We start from the raw sequence: 25,865 nt of genomic DNA, 5'->3' as shown, positions 1-25,865 counted from the left end.
GTCTTGATGGCTGTACATTTTCAACAGTCTTTGTAAATGGATAGAATTTTAGATGATCTTTGAATGATGCCATACTCTACAAACATTTATAGGTCTTTAAAACTTTTCTCTCTAAAGTAAAGGACCATTTAGAAACTTGGGATGAGCAGTTTCATAAAAATTATTTTGACAAATTGTTCCACTCGGATTCGGCTTTTGGGAGACATAACGCCCCTTCGGATTAGTGTATGTTATACCTGTGAGTTTACAACAGTGAAGTTATTGGTTCTAAAAAGGTGTCTGCCACTGTTTGGATCGCACAAAGATGACATGATGATCCTTTATTGCAACTTTCCATTTTCTTGAAAAAGTGAGTTACGACTTTATGGAGAGTAGAATTCCTAAAGCTTGCACTTCGTATGATATTATATACAGTCAAACCAGGCTTGACTGTATGTACTACCGTAAATGCAGAAATGTTTGTAGGGAGAAAATGGAGTGTTCGCGGTGGTGTTGAGTCCGGGTTTGAAACCATAGTGTAGCGCTATAGTCTCACAATGGGGCGGCTTTTCGTGGTGGTTTTAAGTTCACGGCAAAAAGCCGCAAACATTAGTACTGTACAGAGATGACTGTTGTTATGCCTTGGCTCTATCCCCTTACACTCAATCATTATTTAGCCATCTATAACTTAGGCCTGAGGTTCGAACATTTCTTGTTGTAGTTACATCATTTTCTTTTCTTCATTATGCTGTAAACATCTGAACGCTTTTCCCGTTAACATCTTAGCTATGAAGCTAAAGCTACAGAAATGACTGGCTGTCCCTACCACTCAATCATACTTAGGCATCTATGACTTTAGCTTGAGGTTTGAACATCTCTTATTGTAGTTACTGTACATCATTTTCTTTCTTTTCTTCTTTATGCTTCAAACATCATGATGCTTTTTCCGTTAACATCTTAGCTATGAAGCTAAAGCTACTGAAATCATACTTAGCCATCAATGACTTAGGCTTGGGGTTGGAACTTTCGCGTTAGCTGCTACTGAGTTGTCATTCCGTGACCCTTTGATCCCTGTGGCAGAGAAAATGGGCGCCGGATTTGCAGCCTTCCATTACGGCCTAATGCTAATGGTTGGAGCAGAAATTATCTCAAAGACTTTTCACGCCGTCTGAGGACGTAAGAGGTGTTGCTAATTTGTCCTGAACAAGAGATTTAAAAGATTTATATTTTTCCCAAGGAAAAACACGCTAAATTGTTGTCCCCAGAATATTTTCAAAACTTCCTCTTTGTAGATAATAGTAACACCAATGGAGAGGGACTACAGATGTGTATAAAACTACAAGGTCTTTTTCCTGTTCAAGTTTCTAAACTTTAACATTCATCAGTTGGAAAATACTTTATTTCAGGCTTGTAGGGGTGTCTTAGTGTTATGTTTTTGATGTCAACATTTTTGCCAGCCTTGGGGATATGTCAGTCATATTTATATTGCTCTTATCTTAATGTAAAGTTTTCAATTACTAGTATCACACTACACTACAGTTGTAGTGACCTGTTCTATTTCTATGTCTCTTAGTTTATGTAACATGTAAAACACACTTAAGGACTAGTTCAGACTTCAGTGTTTCACAGTGAATGTTGCAAAAGGTTTTAGTTGGTGTTGCTTTGCACAGCTTTGTATGTAACTTTTGAATGATGGTTGTAGTCCTTTGTCCTTGTCCTGTCCTGAACTGTTACATGCATATTTCTAGAACATCCCATGTGGGTAGATCACACCTACATTTGTACAGTGGGATTCTGAATGTACACGACGTGTAGTAATCCCCATAGATGGGCTGTGTCTATTTTTGGTCTCACAGGGGCAGATCCATTGAGTGGCTGAGAATATGAAAAATGTTGTGTCACAAAGAGCATTCAGGCCATGTATAGATCTAGCAGGGCGTTTCTTAACAGTTTGTATATTTGCTTAAGCTTAGACAAGGACATAACAAAAAGGACAAAAGATAAACAAGGCCTAGACGCAGTGTTACTAATGTGAGAATAGCATTCTTTTGCTGAATTTAACTTCAATGACACTGTGACAAACTTTGCTCCTTGTTGTCAAATCAAAAATGGACAGGATGGCTTACTTGTTCAGCTCTTTCTCTCTGTTTTGAAATAAAAAATGTATAGTATTACATGATCTATTGTTACTTAAGTTCAAATTGCTGTTTAAAAGAAGAGAAGCTGGATGTTAATAGGAATGCTATCACTACTTTCGTCTACTTTCAAAGCAAACTTTGTGTCCATCATGTAACATCTAACACACTAATACCACTATTTACCTTGCAGAACTAGGAGATTGCACATCATCACTCTTAACACTCCCCCGCCCTAAAAAAGTTGATGTTAACAGAAATGCCATCATCATTCAGGTTTCAAAACAAACTTCACTGAAAGCCAGTTTCAACTCTTAATCCTTTTCAGAACCTCCTGATAGGTTAACTCCGTACCTCCATTGCAAAGTCTAGTCGTTTAGATGCGCTCGGCCGATACGTCTTGCGCACCTTTGAGGGGAAAATGACAGGCTAGAGGCACTTACCTCATTACCGTTCCGCCGTTTTTACACCTAAGATGATGATGGTCGTGCGTAAGCCTTTCCGTAATGCCCCATTAACACTGAAGCATGAGAGCTTTTGTCTGGTCTTGGCCAAAGTTCTTGTCATTTCGTAGGCAATGAAAAGTTAGTACCCTGTTTCCCACATTTTTTTTCTGCAAATCTTACTACTATTGTTCTTATAGTGGGGTCGTGTGGTGTAATGGCAGGTTGTTTGGCCCAAAACCCAGAGGTCCTGGGTTTGAATCCTGTCATGTCACCAATCTTGAGCCCTTGGGAAAGGCACTTAACACAACGTTCCTCACTCCACATAGGTGTCAAAATGGGTACCTTACTTCGGTTGGGCTCAGGGAAAAGGCGGTGGAAGGAGAGGGTTGGGCTCTGCCTTCCAATTCATTCATGGCTTGGCTTGGATAACAACCCACTGACTCTACATCCTCAAAATGGCTGTGGGACTACCTTTACCTTTACCATTATTCACCCTTCAACCTGTCAAACTAGCAAGTGACCAGGTGTTTGGTAATAGACAGTTATTAGTAAATCTTTTGCCTGTGGTCCTTTTGTGATTGCTTTGGAAACAACGAGATTTAAAACTTACTTCAAGTTGGTATTGTCACAAAACAGTAAAGAAATGTGGCCATTTCCATATAAATGCCCACAAAGTTATAAGAACCCATGCCAAGTGCTCTTTTTAGGGAGGAATCCGGCACAGTGATGAATTACTGTGGAATGTTTTGGAGGACACAGAGTCTGCCTCGTGTTGCTATCTTAAAAGGCACTGCCACTTCCTTTGGGACACAGACTCCATCATGTTGGCTTGCAAAAGACTGCAGCTACGCAATGAACATTTGGTTTAGACATGTTGACTGTTCCTCAGATAAAAAGTCTACTTCCACATATGAACCAATGATGTCTTTTTAGACTGACAGAAGTTTCATTTTTGTGGTATCATGGTGTCGTCCTCTTTGGTTCTAAGATTGTTTCCTTCGATTTACTGAGCTCTTGAGAAGTATCAAGAAATGGGAAAAAGTATATAATTTATACTGCTGTAAAACAGAGTTAAGATTTGTGCTAGAGTCAGGACGGCATGTCAAAGTGCTCTTTCTGGAGAGGAAGCCAGTACAGTGATAGAGTGATGCAGAATCTTTAGGAGACACAGATACATCATTTACTCTAACTTGTATAACCCTTACTGCAGTGAATATTAAGTTTGGACATGTTGTGTCATATAGATACTTTTTTAGATGAAAATGTGTCCTTCCACTTTTGTACCTAGGATGGCTTCTATTTTGATTGAAGTTTCATTTTTGTTACGAATTAAGGGTAGATGTCTTCTTTACTTTTAGAATTGGTTACTTGCAATGTAAGACTCTTACTGCTCAGCTCTTGAGAAGTGTGAAGAATGGCAAGAAGCTAACTCGATGTTGCTGCAACATAGAGTTAAGATTTGTTCACTTAGAGGGTCCCAGAGTTGTGCAGAGTCAGATTGGCGTCCCAAAGTGCTCTTCCTTGATGGGAAGCCAGTACAGTGATGGAGCACTGCAGAATCTCTTGGAGGACACAGATACATCATTTATTCTTGTAAAACCCTTACTAAGCTCTTTAGAAGTATGAAGAAATGACATTGACACAGGCAAGAACCCTTCTGTACATGTTTATTTGACTCTTTTATAAGATACTTGCCATTAGACCCTATTAAGTAAGTATGCTCAAGGCTTAACACCTAAGAAAAGTACTGGGCATTGGCACAAAACAGTTATGGTACTCTTTCTATTCTCAAACTTCTTACTGTCCACCGCTCAAAACATTTACGGTATGAAAATGTGGGCATTCAGAGCCTCATAGTCATGAGGAGACGGGTTAGCGTGCCAAAAAGGAAAAGGGAAAGGAAAAGGGAAAGCCTGCACAGTCATGGTTTAGTGCAGAATACTTTTTGAGATGCACACACATTACATCATGATCATCTTGACTTGCAACAGACTACAACCTCTGTACATTTGTACATGTGAACTTGACTGAAATATCAAGAATCGACACCTAAGAAAAGTGCTGGCCATTGCGACAAAACAGTCACTGTTTTAAGATTTTTCATGTATTAGAGTCATAAGAAGTCGGGTCGGCGTGCCAAAGCGCTCATCCTGGGAATGAAAGCCAGCATGGAGACGAATAAATGAAGAGGATCGGCTTCATTACTGTTGTCTGGTTCCCGGGACGTCAGCAAACGTGGGGCGCGGCGAGCGTGTGATCAACCTTGGCAGTTGTGGAGATGGCGCGGCTAGAGCTATCGGCTGTGTCTCCTGGTTTAAGGCATACAGACAAATTAGGACTGCTAGGGCTTAGAAAAACATATTCTAGCTAAAGTGTATAACTATGCAGGTCTCAAAATCCTTGTTTTTTCTCTCCTGGGTTAAAGTTTTAGAAAGTCCTTAATTTCTTAGTTGCTGTTTTTTTTATTGAGCGTGGCGAGCGAGTGATCAACGTTGGCAGGTGCTGAGATGGCGCGGCTAGAGCTATCGGCACACAGACAAATTAGTGACTGGGCTTTGAAAACCATAAGCCAGCTTTTCTACAACATGCAGGTCTTCAAACATTTCTTTTCTGCATATTAAATAGAATCTGATGATAATAAACAGAAGATGTATTGTACATGGTGTACTGGCCATGTCTACAAGTTTAAGGCACACAGACAAGTTAGTACTACTTGGGCTCAGAAAACATAAGCAAGCTTTTCTACAGTATGCAGGTCTTCAAACATTTCTTTTCTGCATAAAAAGATGATAAGATATTGTAGCCATCTATTTGGCACGGCAAGCGTGTGATCAACCTTGGCAAGAGCTGAGATGTCACGGCTAGAGTTATTTGCTGTGTCTCGAGGTTTAAAGCTCATAGACAAATTAGGACTGCTAGGGCTTAGAAGAAGGTACTCTAATCTGATGTTGAATACCCTTAATTCAACATCAGATTCTACATTGTACTATCTCAGAGATTGTAGAACTTTTAGGTGAAGAAGGTCATTGACTTCCCGGTTTTAGTTTTCTCTTTTATGATGCTTTTTGCTATGTCTCCAGGATTTTAAGGTGGAGACTGAGACAAATTATGGCTGCCAGAAGTTTCGATGGAATAAGCCTGTCTGAGTGAACATCAGAGAGTGGTACAGAGATGGGTGTTGAAGTTTTCTTAAAGATTCTGGCACACATTCATCTACGGCAATTTTCTATGTCTCCAGGTTTAAGTCTCGCTGACAAAGTAGAGCTGTGGGGGCTTAGAAGGAGATGAGACACTTACATGTAAGGCCACACAAATTCAACTTCCTCGTTCTTGGTTCTCAGAGCTTTGTAGGGAATTACTGGAGCTAAGCAGGCAAAATAAAGAATATAAAACAAACATGCTTTGATCGAAACTCTACCACTGACAGGAGCCACAAAGTACCATACTGTTTAATTTTTCTGAAAATGAATTTTAAACTTTTATAAAATCTTATGTATTGATAAAAGTTATGGCTGTATGTCTCTTCAGAGACAAAGAAGATTAAGTAACAAACTTAAAGGTAATGTAGCGATAAATGGAAAACTGTACACCATTCTTTAAAAAAATCTTGGTCTTTATGATCTAGCAGGAAAATCTATTTTTAAGTTTATTTTTTTGTATTGTATACCCTGGGTAAACCGCCTCATAGCGTAACACACCAGGTCTGTACTAAATAATACAAGCTGAATATCTGGACAGATTTATGTGATCCACTCACACCTGTGAATGGATAGTGAGTGGATCAGATGAATCTGTCCAGATATGCAGCTTGTACTGTTCTGTACAAACCTGGTGTGGTATACACTATGAGAAGGGATGGACCCCTACTCTAGATTAGCGTGGCCTAGCCTGAGTCAATAGGTAATGAACAGCCCCAAATTCAGCATGTGAATCTGCACCATTATCATGCATTTTCAAACAATGAATTTTGAGCTTATAATGTATTGATCAATGAAAAACTGTTCAGCATTGTTTAGAAGAAAGAAAAACTCTTTTCAACCAGAAAATAGATTTAGCCTCAGTATCTAATGAACAGCCCCAAATTCAGCATGTGAACCTGTGCTGGTGTCATACAGTGTGAGTCAGGTTAACAATTTTCCAAACAATGAATTTTGAGCTTATAATGTATTGATCAATGAAAAACTGTTCAGCATTGTTAAAAAAAACTCTTTTCAACCAGAAAATAGATTTAGCCTCAATATTTAATGAACAGCCCCAAATTCAGCCTGTGAATCTGTGCTGGTGTCATACAGTGTAAGTCAGGTTAACAATTTTTCAAACAATGTATTTTGAGCTTATAATGTATTTTTGGATGAATGAAAAACTGTTCAGCATTGTTTTCGAAAGAAAAAAACTCCTTTCAGCCAGGAAAATAGATTTAGCATGGCCTGGCCTCAGTAGGTAATGAACAGCCCCATATTCAGCATGTGAATCTGTGCGGGTGTCATACATGTACAGTGTGAGTGAGTCAGGTTAACAATTTTTCAATAAGTGAATTTTGAGGTTATAATATATTGATGAATGAAAATTGCTTCAGCATTGTTTTTAGAAATAAAGAAAAAAACTCTTTTCAGCCAGGAAAGTAGATTTAGCATTGCCCAGCGCCAGTAGGTAACAGCCTGTGAGTCTGTGCTGGTGTCCTGTGGTGTGAGTGAGTCAGAGGGGAGGGGCCGCTGGGCGGGTCGTCATTACCCAGGTTATTAGAGCTGATGGCCCCGCAGGCCACACGGCCATGATTTACTGGCTCTCCTCCAGTTACATGTAGGAACACTACTGCTGCCGGTAAGCTTTTACTGTATATCAGTAGATGGTAGTATTACTCATATTTTTTTTTCACATTTAGGCAAAACTGACAGTCATGCTTTGTCCTATAGATATCTACCGTACATATTTTTGAATGCTGTTCTGTGAGCTCTTTTATATACCATTGGTAATGTAACAGTTGTTTTCCATAGAGATGGTGGTCGATGGTTCCTCATATGTTCACTGTATAGAAGGTTATCATATGGACTGCCATAGAGTCTGACATAGAAAGTTACTCTCCCTGTCTTTCTCTCACTCTTTCTCTTTTTCTACCTTCCCTCCTTTTGTCTCTCTGTAGCTTCCTCTCTCTCTTTCTCTTTCCCCATTCATCTATTATACCATCACCATGGGACGTAACTTGAACATTATAAGACAGCTTGTCCCTCTCTGTTTCCATTCATCTAGAAATACATGTGCTAACGCAATGCATTGTATCTACTATTGCATTGGTGACCTTACAGTTCCCTGGATGACAGTGTCCTAGTTTTTAATCCATTAGGCTAAGTAACAGAAAATTATGTGGCCACTAATGTGCCGGTGAATCAGGTCTGTTGTAATGTGATTATCTCCCGAAAGTCGTCTACATGTAGTCTGGTCACAGGGCTCGAGATACCACCAGTCCTGCATATATACACAATACAGGTTAGTGCCTGAGGTAGAATTGTAGTTGTGCAGGTATTTCTGATGTCTGCCTGCACTGGTCCATGTACTTGTTACGTATACAGGTTAGTGCAGGTAGCATTGTAGTTGTGCACTAAGTTATTTCTGATGTCTTCCTGCACTGGCCCAGGTGCTGGGTACATTAAAATTTTGTATATTCAACCCGCCGACATGATAATGATGATGATGATGTATATTCAGGTTAGTGCAGGTAAAATTGTCTGTTGTGGCCCCGCTGTCTGCCTGCACATAGCCAGCACCAGACCATGTAGTGAGTATATATGTTGTGAGTAGATCTTTGTTTGCTGTTACAGTACTATTATATCACATATGATCTCCTTCATTCAATATTGACCATGATGGTAAACTCCTGGTAGAATTGACATCAGCCCCACAGCTTCGCCTATGGCTAAACAGGCCTATTCAGAATGACAGTCTCTGCATGCCACATACATGTAGGGCACATGTGTGTGCGTGCGTTCGTGCATGCTTGTGACAATGTCTGCATGGATGGATTGTCTTCATACTTGTTATTTGGGTAGGTCTTGATGAGACCTCGAAATGTTTTGATTTTGGGCCCCCTACTAGCTTTCTATGGTACTGCTGCAGAACTTCCGGGTCTAATATCTTTTTTATCTTAAGTTGAGTGAGGAAATAGGTATAAATATGAGGTACAATTGTACCAGGAACCAAGGAAGGAACTTACTTCAGCCCTATACTGCTGAATTATTTGCCCTAGTTGTCCACTTCATGGGACAGAGCTGACACTGCTAACTGCACCACATTGTGTCCAGGATGTTCGAATCAATTTTCAATTCTAAACCATCCAGAATGTGCTGTGTTGCCTCTTTTGATTGCAGGTTGAGAGTAACACAATGCTGACTATTATCTTTTTTCTACTTTTTATCTCCAATATGTCTAAAACACCTGCTAAGCTAAAATCTAATGTTGTTCACAATCTTTGGGACTAAAGCACATGTTCCTTGCAATGTATTCTATCAAGAATGATTCTGAGTGATCTTTGTTTTAAGATATAGACATATGTCTATTTCAAACTTGTTAAGTATAACGTCGTTTACTGTTTACAATCTTTGAAACTTTAGCACAATGTTCGTTTCAATACATTCTGTTAAGTTTCATCGGTTTGATCTTTGTTCTGAGACTGAGGCAGAAGTCTACCTCTAAGTATATTTCAAACATTTTATGTCTAAGACACCTGCTAATATATATAAACTGTTGTTTACAATCTAAAAGTATGAGATAATGAAGCACAATGTTGTTTCTTGCTGTGTATTTCATAAAGAAACAGTCTTTTCATATTTTGACAATGTACCTTCTACGCAGAGGGAGGTGTCTACCCGGCATATTTTATTTTTTTTTTTTTTTATTTATTTATTTTTTTTTCAGTTTTAAATTTCTATTCTGCAACTTATTTTCAGAATGTATTTTCTTATATACAGAATTGTTTTTCCTTTCGATGAAGATCTGATGCATAGATATACAATGTTTTTTTTTTTTTTTTTTTTTTTTTAAATTTTTTTTATTCATTTTCCATCCAACAACATAAACAACACAGTCAGTAGTTCAGTAACATAAATAAGTGTCATATACAAATTGACGTCAGTAATAACTTGTCATACAAAAACAGTGTCATATAAAACAAAAACTTTCTCCGTCCAGTAACAAGTGTCATATACAAAAGAAAACTTTATCCATTCAATAACATAATTTCAATCAAAACATAGATAATAGTGTCATTTGAAAAAACTGAAACACAACTGAAAATAACTTATTGTAAACATAAACATAAAGTCCCCCATTTCCCCCTGTGCTTTTCCAGTTTTCCCCTTCTTGCTGCAATCAAATATTCTGCTTGTTGAAAAAAGCTAACATATTTGGTAAAGGAATTTAAACTTAAATGACCAGCCTTTCTCCTTTTGTATATATAGGTTTTGGCTAACAGGATTATAACATTACATATAACAGGGACCCCCCGAGATAAATTTCCAAATATGATATTAAATGCATTTAAGTTTAAAAGTTGACCTGTTTTCTCATAAAACCAAGATTTAATGTCATCCCAAAATTTTATTAACTGCGGGCAATCCCAGAAGACATGAATGTATGTTTCTTCCTCTAGATGACAGAAGGAGCATAAAGGGTTATCTACTAGTTTCCAAATGTATAATAATCGATTAGTAGGCAAAAATTTATGGAGAAGTCTATATTGGAAATATCTAGTCACAGGGTCTATAGTACTATATATCAAAGACGTATACACTATTTTCCAGGGTATAGGGGAATCAAAGAGGTACAGCCATGCCATTTGTACATTGTGTGGACAATCAATTAGCTTTTCAGATAAGAGAAAAAACTCATACATATCTCTATTGATCTTAATTCTAGTCAACCATTTACTATTATGTTGTTCTGGTCTACATACATAGTTACAAAAATTTCCTACTAGTTTGAATTTCCAGCTTTTTGGTATTGCAGTGACCAATTGCATGTAGGTAAAGTTATTACATACTTGACCATATTTGTAACAAAACTCATCATATGACATTATTCTACCATCATTGTTTAAAATATCATTTAAAAAAATCACATGTCTATTTAGAAAGGCAGCATACAATATAGGTTTTCCTTCAACAAGAATATTTGCATTCATCCATAAGATTTGTTGCTTGATCTCATCAGAAGTAGTGGGGGGTTTATATTGATACTTATACCATGCATTCAAGATCTCTAATAGAAAAGGATTTATATTCAAACCATGTGCTGATTGGAGTTGGTAAAAGGGAAATAGAGTAGTTCCTAGGGAAGGGTGTGTATGTAGTGGCCAAGCTGCAAACCAGTGAGGATTAAGATATAACTTTGGTACCCAGGATGATTTAATGGAAAGAGCATATTAAGCATACAAATTAATAAGTCTTAAACCACCATTGACAACAGAGTTATAAATCGTTTTTCTTCTAACTCTCTCAGGACCTCCACCCCAGATAAAGGTAAAAATCTTTTTCTCATACTGTACAAAAAATGATTTATCTGGCATTTGGAGGGTCTGGAAGAGATAGGTAAATTGAGGAACACATAAAGAATTAACAATAGTTATTTTTCCATATAATGATAATTTTTTTCCTTTCCATGGGTACAAAAGTTTATCTAATTTGTCCAAACGTGGGCTAAAGTTAACATCAACTATGTTGGACAAATCCACAGGTATATGAATTCCTAAAATCTCCACACCTCCATCTATCCACTGAATAGGGAGATTTGTGGGTAATTTAAAGTTACTATGTTTTAAGGTTCCTATTCTCAAGATCTTACATTTATCAAAATTTAATGTGAGACCAGAGATACTAGAGAAACTATCAAGGTCTTTTACAAGAGCATTAAAGGACGCCAGATTTGGACTAAAGGGGAAGTTAGTATCATCTGCATATTGTGAGATTTTTGACATTTTTCCATGAACAGACAATCCAGACAAGTTATGATTCTGTCGGATTTTGATGGCTAACATTTCAATGGCAATGATAAATAAATACGGGCTGAGTGGGCAACCCTGCCTTACACCACGGTGCAATTTGAAGGGTTTTGACAAATATCCATTATTCAAGACAGAACTATTTATATCATTATATAGAATTTTCACCCAGCTTATCAAGTTTGAACCAAAATTAAAAAATTCAAGTGCTTTAATAAGAAAATCCCACCGTACCGTATCGAAGGCTTTTCTAAAATCTGAAATAAATATAAGGCCTGGCTTTTTTTCTTCCTCATAAATGTCTATGATGTCAAGTAACCGTCTAATATTATCACCAATAAATCTACCCTGTATAAAACCGGTTTGATCTTTATCTATTATATTAGTTATTACATTTCTAATTCTCAAAGCCAAACATTTTGAAAGAATCCTAGTATCACAACAGAGTAAGGTCAAAGGTCGCCAATTATCTAATATGGTTGGGTCTTTATATTGGCCATTAGTGCCCTGTTTTAATAATAAGGATATAATCCCTTGCTTCTGTGAATCTGATAGGAAGCCTTGGGACAAGGAATAATTAAAGGTTTCAATCATTGGTTCTTTAAATACTGAGAAAAAATGTTTATAGACTTCACAAGGAATACCATCAATACCAGGAGATTTCCCTTTTGAAAATGAGCAAATTGCCTTGAACAGTTCATCCTCAGTTATCGACCCCTCACATGCCTGCTGTTGATCAAACGACAATTGTTTATCATAATTATTAGGGAAAAAATCTTGAGAGGTCTGGGAGGTTAAGGGTTCTGGGGGGTCTTTAAAGGAATAAAGGGAGGCATAGAATTCAGCTTGCTTGTCTAAAATTTCCTCTGGATTACATGTATAGATCTCATCTGATATTTTCAATTTTTGAAGGTTTTTCCTGGTATAATTTCTGTGAACTAATTTCATAAAATACTTGTTACATCTCTCCCCCTGTTCCATCCATCTAGACCTGGATCTAAGCAAAATTCCTTGTACACGTTGACTGTAAAGCAATTCAAGTTCTGATTGTTTCTCTTCCAGAGTGCCAGTAATAGAACTAGAGGGTGTAGATGTACTGTCTATTTGTCTATGCAATTCATTAATTTGATCAATTAATTGTTTCTCTTTTAATAAATATTGTTTCTTTTTCCAGCTGGAGTACTTAAGACAATGTCCTCTAAAAAAGCATTTCGCAGACTCCCAGACTATATGAGGATTGGCAGATCCTCTGTTAATATTAAAAAATTCAGTCATAATTTCAATTGTCTTTTGACAGAAAGATCTATCTTCCAATAAGGATTGATTGAACTTCCAGTAACCCTTTCCTCTGGGGAACTCAACAGTCACAAAAGATAATACAATAAGCTTATGATCGGATTTTAGACTTTCTGCAATTACACACTTATTTACCCTGTTCATCAAAGAAAAGCTTACCAGAAAATAATCTATCCTACTAGCTTGTTTTCTGCGTCTCCATGTGTATCTACTTGTGTTTGGGTTCTTGAATCTCCATATGTCATACAAGTCAAATTCTCCCATTAGTTCCAAAATGGCATCATAACTTTTGGGGTGGTATGTTTTATGTATTGACGACCTATCTAACTGTGGATTTTGCACTGTATTGAAGTCTCCCGTTATGATCAAATTCTCATTACATACATCAAAACATTCTATTTCATTACACAAATTGGAAAAGAATTCAGGAGAGTCTTCATTAGGCGCATAAATATTCACAAGACAAAATCTATAATCATCAATTGACAAATCAACAATTATCCACCTTCCATTAATATCACATTTTGTTTCATAAATATTAGGAGCAACACTATTTTTAAATAGGATGGCTGTACCCCTTTGATTGGAGGTCCCATGTGCAAAAATCATGGAACCCCCCCACTCCTTCTGCCATCTAGTCTCATCCTGTATTGTAGAGTGTGTTTCTTGGAGACAATATATATCGTATGGCTTATCCCTTAACCAGGTTAAAACTTCCCTACGTTTAATGTGATTGCCAAGGCCATTACAATTATAACTTGAGATCTGTAGTTCTACCTGTGTCATGTCTTCTGGGATGGGTCGTACAAGATGGAGAAGGTACTGGAGGCATCAGGGGTGTGGTGGCATGGAGAAATCATGATGACTGGACTAATATGAGCAAACGATACTGAACAACCAAGGTTAACATAACAGAAAAACAATAAGGCTGGATGGCACTTAACAAAAGTAAACCAAAGTGTACAGTATATAACTAAGGAGTTAGAAATCATAATATAGATATCATAATACAAACATAATACTGAAATCAGAATGGAATCAGAAAACAATATTGTTGGATGGTTCCAAAAGACTAGAAAGGCAGCATAAACACCACCGAAAATCACAAACATCGAACTCAAAAATTGGTGGTCTATCTGTTTTGTGAGCTCCATTTAGTACACTAATTAATTCCACATAACAAGGTTGTGAACATTATCATAAACTTCATCACAATGAACCAAGGGAAAACAAAAACAATCAAACTTAATCTCTGATCAGAAAGAAAATCAACAATCCCTAAAGTAAGCATACTGCAGATTTATAGTAGGCAATATTTAATGCTTAGATGTTCATCACAAACTCAAAAATTTAACAGACACATTTTAAAGAGTGGAGAAGGCCTGCTTTATTACATGTCCCTTTTTGACAACACAATATCCACAGCATCAACTCGTCTCTTTTCTTTACCGTTAACCAACAGGACTGCATAAGTGTTCTTTGGTGGAACCCAGATTGATACATGTACCTTAGAGTTTTTGTCTTTTGCTTTAGCAATTTCTGAGTCCCTTTCTGGAACAAGTTGTGAACGCGCTGTCTGTAGGGGAGGGGGGAGGTGTTCAAACACAGCGAGCCCTCGAGTGTTGCCCCGAAGTTTGCGACCCTCAGCCAGAACCTTGTCACGGTCATGGTAGTTCACGAAACGGGCCAGCAGGTGTGGGTCGGGTCTAGTGGTTGTAGGCCTTGACAGCCGGTGTACAGCGACAACAGGCATGGCGTCCGCCAGGTGCAGTTCCTCGTTCAAAAAGCGAGCCAGAATCCCGGGACTGTCCTCGTTCTTGTTGTAAGGAATCCCTCTGATAATGACATCTGGTTTCATGGAGTACCTTTCCCCCAGTAACACCGCCTTTACTCTCTCCCGCTGTTCGTCGCGAAGGGCATCGCGAAGAGTGTCCAACTCACCCGAGTAGAACTCGGCCGTCTTCTCTAGCTCCCTTACTCGCTCGCGTAACGTGTTGACCTCGCCAGACAGACCATCCACTTTGACATCCAAACACTGAATTTGGCTCGAGAGCCTATCTCCAACCGCTTCTTGTTGTTGTTTGGTTTGTTGTAAAATCACATTGGCGAGTTTTTGAAGTTCAGGAGAGAGTGAAGACAAACTGACCTCCGCCATCTTTGGTGTTTTTGTGGGAGGGGGGTTCCGTTGCGTGCTAGTAGGGCTGGACTCCTCGGCACTCACACTGCTTCCAGAAGTCCTGTTGCGCTTTCCCATCCAAACAGATGACGGGGAGGAAGACAGTAAACAACAAGGCAGCAGCTACCGTAGATTACAACGCGAGGTTACTCCGTTTAAATGTGGAGTACTTGAGAAATTTGGGAGCTCGGCAAACTAGCGTCACATCTCAGCCATCATCTTGGCACGCCCCGGCATATTTTAAACTTGTTAAGCCTACACCCCCTGCTATGCCCAATCTGTACCTTGTGTCATTCAGTGTATTTGTGGGTTGATGCTTTGAACCAAAGTTTCTGATTACAGAAGTAATCGGCTTAATGCACAATCCTGCTGTGAACTTCAGCTTATTTCCCCAGAGCTGTTGTTAAAGCTGGCTCTTCTCTGTTGTGGGTCCCATTAATGATGTTATGTATGGATGAAGTTCTTTATTAATTAACGCTGTTCCTCCCATAGGGACAAACGCAGCGTTTAACATCCTAATGAATGACATGGGCTTGTGGAAGGGCAGTACAGTAATTGCATGTTTACATATTGAGGCAATCTGTATTTCACAGCACAGGATCTAGCTTTTCTCTTCTGTTGACAGATTCACTGTGACTATACAAGACAACAGACTTTTGGACTATGATATGTGCAAAGTTTATATTCTAGACTTTAAGAAGATCTTTATTGTTTACGATAACAGTTATGTTACATTTCTGCCAAATTGTGTATGTGTGATAGAATTTATGGGAAAATAATTACTATAGGTGAATGATATGGGCTTGTGGAAGGGCAGTACAGTAATTGCATGTTTACATATTGGGGCAATCCACATGTTATCGGATTGTTCTTCCGTTGTCAAATTCACTGTGACTCTAAAACGTCAGACAGTAATTCTAGCTTTGACATGTACAAATTTTGTATTTCAAGATTTCGAGTCAGAAGATCTTTATTATGTATGATAACAGTCACATGTTACATCTCTATCAAATTCTGTATGTGTGCATGTACAAGAATCTATGCTAAAATGATTACTATTGGTGGAGAGCCTTACAAAGGAATTACAACATGTTCACACCTTTAAGTGTTGAAAATATAGAAAAATACAAAATCAATCAGTGTATGTTTTATCACCATTATAGGCTTGAGGAGGATCCATACTCTAACTGTACATGTATGTACAAATTAAAGTAATCTATTAGGAGATTAAATGATGATACTAAAAGTTTTAATGGTTTTGTTTTCTAGTCAGTAAACTGTTGATTGTTTTGAGCAGGATCCTACTATATTTACCTTGTTTTTCTATTACTATAAATGCAGAAATATTTGCGGTGGTTTTATGCTAACGGTTTTTGCGGCGACCGTTTCACCGCGAACTTAAGCCACCGTGAACATTTTGTCCTATACTGTAGCAGTATGTGACTATAGCACTGCCGCGAACTTTAAAACAACCGCAAACACTACATTTTCCCCTTAGCGCGAAATATTAACCACCCGAACTTAAGTGCATTTACAGTAGTGGCCCAAAATCTACTGAACAACTGATAAAATTCGAATGGCCTTGCTTGTATTCCCAAGAATGCAATCCAATACAACGTTACTGTTGCAGTGACATAAGGGCTATGCACTAAAGCTGTCACACAGAGATTGATGGGACAATATTGCTGTAAGGGTTCCAGTTTACTGGGAGATTATTGAGTGTTATAAATGTAATTGGTAGAATAAAAGTGGTGCTTATCAGGGTTCAGAGGGGAACAAGGAAGATTTGTGACAGTAGGTGTCAGTGCTATCACAAAAGAAGCTTTCTGACTATGTCCTTTGTGTTTGTTGTAGCAGATCTTGTACATGTGGAACGGTTACATATTCAGATTCTTGCTAAAATTCACTAACTGTGGGGTCCCAGCAACTTTTTTTCTTCATACTCTCACATTCCAAAGTATGATAATGTAAAAAGATAGTAAGAGGTCAAGATGAAAATTATGGCTGGGAGGAAACTTAGATGTGAATACAAAATTTTAAATCTAATGCTAATTAATGAGTCCTTGAAACTGTGTGAACCAAGGTACAGGCACTCCCCTCATACTTTCTTTTCATGTTGATTTTTCAGTGCAGCAATTTTATTTTGATACCAGAAACAACAAATTCAATTGGTGTGGCTTGAAGTACATGTACAGCTTCTGTAAGGCTTAATATGATTGCCTGCAAATGCATGCAAACCAATTGCATCATATCAGCTGTATATCCTCTGAGGTTCATATCTGCTTAACCTTGACTGTTCATCTTTAATCATCATGAAACATTCAGATCTGACATTTGGTTTTCCTGTGTCGCGTTTGTCGTAGATTTCATTTACGACGGAGGGATTCAGACTGACGTATTATACTATATTCAAGATAAGAACTCCTAAAAGTAATTGGGGTTCATAAAAAGATAAGGTTGATTGATTCATTGGTATGACAGACAAAATGTGACATCAGATCTGCCTTGAATTGCATATGATGTGATTTTGGTATGTGCTTTGAATTTTGAAATATACGTTAGAAGAAGGTGCAAATCTTGGTCCAAAACACTAAGGGCTATCCCGGGGCTTGAACCCCTGACCCTTTGATCAAGAAGAAGACTGGCCAAGCACTAGACCGTACCAAGCTTCTGGCTGCATACTTGCAACATTATCAATGCCAGCCCCTTGGGTAGCTTCTACATTACATAAGGGGTTACCTGTGTCACCTGTCTACCCCTGAGACTTAACATATCTCCACCTTTGTCTTGAAGTAACAAGATCATATGGAAAACTTCCGACTGCCAAGTTTACGGTGTTGCATCTGGTTGAGACTTTTGCCTTTTACACTGATTGTCTCAAAATGTGACTTTGGAATCTCAAGCAATGTTCATTTTCTAACTTATAATGTGTGTTTTTTTTCATTTCAAGACATCCTCATTTCAGGTGAAACATGATGCTTTTTCAAGTAGCTATAGTGGTAGTGCAATGCGGCTGTGCTGCGGCTCACGTTTTTTTGGCCAAGCACACCGGGTCACCCCTACTCTTCTCGATAAGTGTGTTGGGTGCGTAGTAGAAGTTTAAAACACTGATTGTCACAATATCACAAGTTAAAATCCTTCCCACATCTTTTGGTATATAGGACAGTGCCCATCTCCGTTTCTGTAGCCCTTTGGCCACACAGTTTTGCAAGCACTACAGCAGGGGACTGGTCCACTGGAAGTCACATGCTTTCAACGTTACAATTACATATGATGTATGAAGGTACAAACAACTCCTTCGATATGTTGATGAAGGTTACTAGACAACCAGGTAATAAGATTCACAAAAAATAGTTACTCATTCCCCGACAAGCAACTGCATAAAATTTTGAAACAGTCAAACATTTGACTGTTTTAAAATTCAATCGAGTTGCTTGAGTAACTATATTTGGTGCAACTTCTTGGATAGCTATATTCGTAGAGGGTGGATTCATCCCTCAGCTGACATTTATCACACCACAGTCATCCCTCAGTAAGACATCTGGAGCAGCGTAGTTCCCGTTCCGGACTAAGTCTTTTATTCAGCCTGTCAACCAACTTCTTGGCTTGCTAGTTCTTTTGAGGTGTGGCAGGTACCGGTGTTTATTTATTTTTATACTACAGAAGACCAGGAATGACAAATTACACCAGAGATGTGACTTCCTTTCACCTCTGTCTTCCAAGTAACAAGATTATGTATAAGACTTCCGACAGTCGGGAAGGTGATGTCGTTTTCTGTCAGCAGACGAGCCCCTCGACATTTGTGGTGATTCATTTTGGGTCGCTGGTGGCACAAACTGTCTCCGGAGAATGTCGGTGAAAGGTCTTTTTATGTACAATGCTGTATTCAAAAGTGTAAGCTACCTTTAACATACTTTCTCCTTCCATAATTGGAAAAAAAAGTGTAGTATAGCTAGTTTATCTTCTGAGTTTTATCAACTTTTATCTATCGTACTGGAACCAAAAAGAAACTTGCTTGGTGCGAATATTTTCTGTATTCAGCTACATTTTGTTCCCACACGGTAACCTCCCGTAAGGTAAAAGTGTTGTAAGTAATTTGTCATTTGAACCTTGCAAAGGCTACTGTTCAGAAGGCAGAAACTTTAAAGAGACTTCCGTGAATACTTTCATCAGGTTGGGAAGTTACTGAATAAAAGGACTCTTTGAAGAGACTTGTTTTCTGTGTTAGAACAGAGAGATGGTAATTGAGAAGTGTTGTTTGCTTTATATTTTTAATATTATTCTCTAAATTCATTTGGAAAAAAAAAGCCAAAAACAGTTTTCTGCATATCTAGTAGTCATTCAGATTCCCTAGTAGACTGTTGGAACATGTGTGGCATGTCTCAAAACAAAACCTGGCAAAGGCTACAGTATAGAAAACGTAAACTTTAAGGAGACTTGTATGCTGTTTCAGAACTACTGTAGTTGCATGGTAGCTACATTTAAGAGGGTTTTCTTTCTATGAACATTATCCACTGAAAATATTTGGAAAAAACACCCGCAAACATTTTTCTACATACGTTCATGTAGTGATCATTCAGTTTACCTAGCAGACTGTTGGAACATGTGTGGCATGCCTCAAAACAAAACTCTTGCCAAGTTAAGCACAGATCGGCCTTGATTGCTCCACACACTGTCTCCACAGCTAATGTGTCAATTTGCATTTATATGAGTTGTATAGATGTGCCTTTGTGATTGCTGCGCTCCTCATTTCGGCACTGTCAAAGATCGTGCTGGAAATAAGTTAAGAAGTGTCGTTTCATTAAAGCTGAGGTTGTACAAAGACTGACATGACTAGAATAGACTGGAGAGTAATGCTGATGTAATAGGTTGTCGTGACTAAGCCATTTGAAGAGAAAATTATGCCTTATCGTAAAGAGATGACTTAATTACTTAAGGTGTCCACCAAAGTGACATTAAGAAAGTGTCCTTTACCTTTAAAATGTTCAAAGGTATACTAAGATATTCCCAAGGTCTTAATTTTGTCTTAAGTATTGTAGCACTGACATCTAATCTTTTGAAAGCTGCATATGACTTAATTGCTTGAGGCATTCCCCAAAGTGAAATTAAGAAAAGGTTCCTTTCCTTTAAGATGTTTGAAAGTATAGTAGATGTTCTCAAGGTCTCAATTACATCGTAAGTTTTTAAGCATCCTTTTGATTTATTGCACACGTTTCTAGTCCTTTGAAAGGTACAGATAACGTATAATTGCTTGAGGTCTTCACCAAAGTGACATTAAGAAAAGTTTCCTTCCCTTTCTGATGTTCGAAGGGACAGTAAGATTGTCTCAATTACATCTTAACTTTCGAAACGCCCTTCTTGAGAGGAAAAGATGACTTAATTGCTGAAGGAAGTCACCAAGGTGACATGAAGGAAAGGTCCCTTCTATCTAAGATGATGATCAAGACAGCCCCAAGGTTCTCACTTATGTCTCAGGTGTTTTGCAGACCCTTCAGTTATGGTTGTTTTAGTGTACACCAAGGTACGATCTTTGATACCATCTTTTGAACAAGAATATTAAATCAACCTTCCAACCAATGTTTCCATTAGCAAGTTGGATATGATTTAGTTACAAGGGCCACATTAAGACAGTTTATCATGTTGAGTTGTATATGCACTTTACCAGTATAATAGCTCTTTAGGTACCTTTGAGAAGTCAAAAAGTTTTTAAGAGTCTGATCAACAAGTTTGAATGCCAGATGCACAGTCATGTAGAATAAAACTTGGCAAAAAGATAGAACAAGGACTACCAAAACATTGGCATGTACAAGGTAAGAACAACTCCAGTGTTAATTCTACATTCCACCAACCAGATGAGTTAGATACTTTTTGCATGACTTTCTATTTCATTGTCTGCCTCAGCCTGATGTCTTCCTGTATCAGGCTACTAGCTAGGAGGGTGTCAGGGCGTCCTCTGAATGCCTTACACTGAGAAAACAAAGAAATTAGACTCCCTGTGTATAAATCCTAGTTAAAAGCCTGTCCTATATCCCCTTATAGAAGAGAATGTCCACCCAGAAGGCTATCTTTCCCATGATGGATGACCAGATGCTAATTAGCCATGGAGACATAGCATAGCCACGAGTGGTCTGTAGGGCTGTCTATATGGTGATAAATTACTCTCAAACTTGGCCTGCACTTATACACATCTTGGAGTGGTACGGAGAAGGTCCTAAGGGTTTTTCAAGGTCATTGTCTCCTGGAAAAATTCCTGGAAACCTCATCATAGGTGAAAGATCAGGTCGTTGGTCTTGAAAGTGACCTTCAGCTTACTAATTGAGCAGAGAAGACTGGTCGCTTAACATTTGGTAACACATCTTTCAAATGTGCAGGTCACTGTTCTAGAACGTAATGTCCATATGCAGGATTCTGGGCAATCAGAATGGCTGGTGAATTGTTTGTATTTATCAATAGTCAGCGGCAAAGTCAAGTGTCAACAATAGCTAGACACCATTTTACCCTTAACCAGCATGGTACCTCAGTTATTATCAGGCATGTACAATGTAGCTACAATAGAAATCATCAGGGTTTCTGCTGTATGTTTGGTCAGAGCTAAGTGACTATGGACAAGATGGTTAAGTGTTCAAATCCTGACAGTTGTTGACCACTTATTTGCTTGCTCCGGGAAAGATGTGGCAGATCATAGGGCGGGACATTATGCCATATATAGGACTCATGAAAATAGGCTTCTAGCAAGTTATTCTTGTTTACATGAGATCTTCCGCTTAGTTTGATATGTAGGTTGTTGTCAAAAGAAAAGTTATCCTCTTCTGTACTTTGTTTGGTAGTTTTGCAGTTGCTCTGCTCGTGAAATATCTGCTCTGTCCTTGGTGCTGATCTGTTTACTGTGATACACAGTCAGTCCTCTCTTCCTTTCAACTCTTCCAAGATGCCACTAAAAACGATGAGCAAGAAATATAGTTACCTGTTACATTACAAGGTGTTTATTCCTACTCCTTACTGTCTCAACTTGTCTTGGTGCTAATGTATGTACTGTGATACGCAGACAGTCTTCTCTTCCTTTCAACTCTTCCAAGATGCAACTTAAGACCTTGAGCAAGAGATATAGCCACCTATTACATTAGTAGGTGTTAATTCCTAATCCATACTGGCATAAGTTGTCCTTCACTCCTCCAGAGTTGTGTAATTTCTGTGCTGTCCTTGGTGCTAAATTATCTTCTATTCACTCTTCCTAACGACGATGAGCAAGAGATCTAGTCACCTATTACATTACAAGGTGTTAATTCCTAATCCTTAATAGCCTTAACTTGTCATTCACACCTCTCTAGTTGTGTATTTGGGTGTGCTGTCCTTGGTGCTAAAGTATCTACTGTGACACATGGACAGTCTTTCCTTTCAACTGTTCCAAGATGTAATTTAAGACCATGAGCAAGAAATATAGTCACCTATTACATTACAAGGTGTTAATTCCTTATCCTTACTGTCTCAACTAGTCATCCACACGTCCCCAGATGTATGATCCTCTTCCTGCAATTTCGGAAATCAAATGGCTTTTCGACGTTAGGTGAAAAGCCTGGTATCTTTCCTCTTCCCTCGAAGTGCGTGTAGCAAAAGCAATTTAGCATCTCAAGGACACTGTGTGCATTTATAAGTTTCAAGGTTGTCAGTCAACTTCTAGAAACCAAGTTTCGCAAGTTTTGTACATGCACGTCTTGCACCATCCTTCATCTCAAATCTTCTAGTTATGATGTTGGAATTTGATGGCACAACAAACTTGACCTTTTTGTTTTAGAACTGATGGGCCCTATAGTTCTACAGAGCCTCGAAACAAAGACATGTTGCAAAGTCTACCTCTACAATAAACATGGTCTAGAATCTACGAAACTTAAATGCATACACAGTCCCTGAAGTGCTAAATTGCTTTTGCTGCATGTATTTGGAGGGAAGAAGAAATATACCAGGTTTTTAACATTTTATCAAAAGTCATTTATTTCCCCAAATCCAGAGAAGCTGTTGTGTTTTCCGGGAACCCAGCTGAATTGTGTGCATGGGCGATGAACAAGTACCACAAGTTACGGTAGTATGTCTGCAGGGCATGTCGGTGTAATCGAAAACCTGCTGAACACCATTCATCAAACTAGAACTTGAATCCCACCTAAGCTGGTTTTATTCTCGGCGGCTTTGGAGCTCCTGGTCTAACAGATGATATCAGTATCCTCTGGGCAGAGATCTTACCGCAGGTATCGATTCTGGCAAACATGATGCTTAAACATCGGATTAGAGAAGAGCTTTCAATATTGTCCTGTCAGATGGAGGTAGGTTAGTGAAAAATGTCGCCTGTTAGCTGTATTTATTACATGTTTGTACTTTATTACAGCAGGTAGTTTAGATCTAGTCCTCAGGCCACCTTACATGTAGAGTTGTGTTACTGGTATCTTTTAGTGGCAATGTTAGAATAAAATAGTTTTAGTCTCAACAGTCTTACCAGACTAAAATGTAGTGTGTTTGTGAATGATGCTGATGGTTTGCAGCTCAGTTAGCAGTATTTATTAAATGTCTGTATTTCATTACAGCAGGATGGTTACATCTAGTCCTCATGCCATCTTACAGTGTTGCATTGCATGTACAAAATTTGAAAATAAGACATGCACATGATCCAAGACTGTGCGTAAAACTGCACTGTGCTTCCCCCTGATAGTCTGCCCTTTATAAGGATATATTGACTGATTGTTGCTGTATGACTAGCTCTCATCAACACAGAAAGGTCAATGACCCCATTTCTTCCAGCACTCAACATTTCCTTGCTCAAAGGAGATTCTGAAGTAATGTAATGGATATGAAGATGTAGCATAGAGTGCGTATTCCAGTGGGTGGCAACCAAGCTTGTGGACAAAAAAGCTGGGAATTTTTAGTCCCAGCTGTTGTCACTCACCTGACTTGCATTGCGGCCCTTATTGCACTGGGCATCCATTTGTGGTCTGCAGTTTGCTGTGCTTGTCAAAAGAGGGGATGGAACTCCGTGAGCAAATGCTGAATATAGACACATTTTTACACCCAAGTCCATCAGTTCTGTGGTCCTCTATTTGCTCTAACGTTACTTGTCAAAAGAGCAGGGGGAACTTTTCTGGTCCATGCATATTACCTGTCCATGTACAGTGCCTGGCCTTGTCCTGATATGTAGAATATTGCCTTTGCCGTGAGCGAAAGCTGAATATAGACACATCTGTACACCCATTTCCACCTGTGGTTCTCTATTTGCTGAGCTTGTCAGAAAGAGCAGGGAACTTCTTGTACATTAAAACCTGTCGTTACCAAACACATCATATGTCCTTCTCATCCTGACACATGGAATATTACCTTCTCAGCAAGCTAAAGCCAAAGATAGACACATTTTACTCCCATTTCCACCCAGGCCCTGCTGAGATATAGAGTCATAAATCTTGTGCGAGAGTTAGCGACACCAGGTGGGAGATGTTAAGGCTGGTGGAATGTCTGTATGAGGGCACAATATGTCTCTATCAAGGACCATCCCTCCCAGCTTTCAGATGCCTTTAAGGCTGGGCCAAAACAGTTCCTTGGTGTATGGCTATAAAGGAGGGAAACCATTACTGCAAAGAAGATTTGGTTGCAGCTCATTGCTTGAATGTTTGTATGTATGAGGGCACGATATGTCTCTATCAAGTTCTCTACTGTCTTTTTGGTGTGGGTGAGGCTGGAACAAAGCAGTTCCTTGGTTTATTGCTGTAGAGGAGGGAACCTAAATTTGATATAGTCCAAGGGGTGGTATTTCAGTACAAGAGGCTGCTGTATGCCTCTATCAAGTTTTGAATTGGATGTTTGGTGCTAGTAAGGCTGGACCAAAGCAGTTCCTTGGAAAAGAAACAATTGAATGATGTTTTTCTTCTGTACAGTGTAGTAGATATCAATCTTGAGCTGGTGGCTTGTATGTATGAGGGCACAATATGTCTCTATCAAGTTCTGTACTGGCTTTATGTTGGTGTTGAGGCTGCAACGAAATATGTCTGTGGTTTCTTGTACATGTACATGGGATTGTGTTTTGTTTCTTCACATATTAGTTTCCTCATGTGTAAGATTTTGTTGTGTTATTATTTTCTTAGGTGTATGTCATTCAGGTCTATCTTATGTGAAAAGAGAAAATTCTATGTAGGTTTGGTGTTACCTCAGATGCCCCCGAGTCTTCTTACCATAATGTCCCCCAAACGGTAATCAGACCTTGCCCAAGCAGGGGGTTGGGAGGACCTTATCTGTCATCGTTGAGGATAGTTTACAATGCCAAGGCCTTGCACTTAACGTGCATACCGATAAGCAGCCTTTGGAGAATAGTGAACGCCTATAGGAAGAGATTCATGGAGAGCTGGGATGTGATTAAAGCCTCCCGTAGCAGAGGAGATCTTATCTTGGAGAGTTTGCGCTGCTTAGCTCTTGGCAGGGTGTGCGGATCTCTGGCAGAGTCATAACACATGCGGTAATAATCCATTGCCACGGTCGGGATTTGCTGAACTTACAGAATTCTTTTCACTGTACAGATGAGATGCTATCTATACTGCTACTGGTTTTGAGCTACCCAGGGGACTTGTGCTTAAGTTGTAGACAAGGAGGAACTTTGAGTAATAGTATGAAACATCTCACTTGGCTGAATTATATTTTTCCACTGCAACCAAGAATTGATAGAAATATATCTCCTAGATTTATACCAAGAATTGATAGAAATATATCTCCTGAATTTACCCTGCTGGACTCTGGCCCCAGACACATACTGCAAATTGTGAAATACTTGCGATGGTTCATTTTTTGCAGTGACCGCTCACCACAAACTCATAATA

The 25,865-nt window shown here is 38.7% G+C and overlaps 1 protein-coding gene across 4 annotated transcripts in view; it reads left to right on the top strand.

Annotated features, from left to right (window-relative positions):
• Positions 1–25,865, top strand: part of LOC136422591 (glycerophosphodiester phosphodiesterase domain-containing protein 5-like) — a 96,198-nt gene that overhangs the window by 53,984 nt on the left and 16,349 nt on the right. The window lies entirely within an intron of this gene.

The sequence above is a fragment of the Branchiostoma lanceolatum genome, chromosome 17 (assembly GCF_035083965.1).
Source record: "Branchiostoma lanceolatum isolate klBraLanc5 chromosome 17, klBraLanc5.hap2, whole genome shotgun sequence".
NCBI classification, from domain to species: domain Eukaryota; kingdom Metazoa; phylum Chordata; class Leptocardii; order Amphioxiformes; family Branchiostomatidae; genus Branchiostoma; species Branchiostoma lanceolatum.
This window is presented reverse-complemented; position numbering and strand designations above follow the sequence as displayed.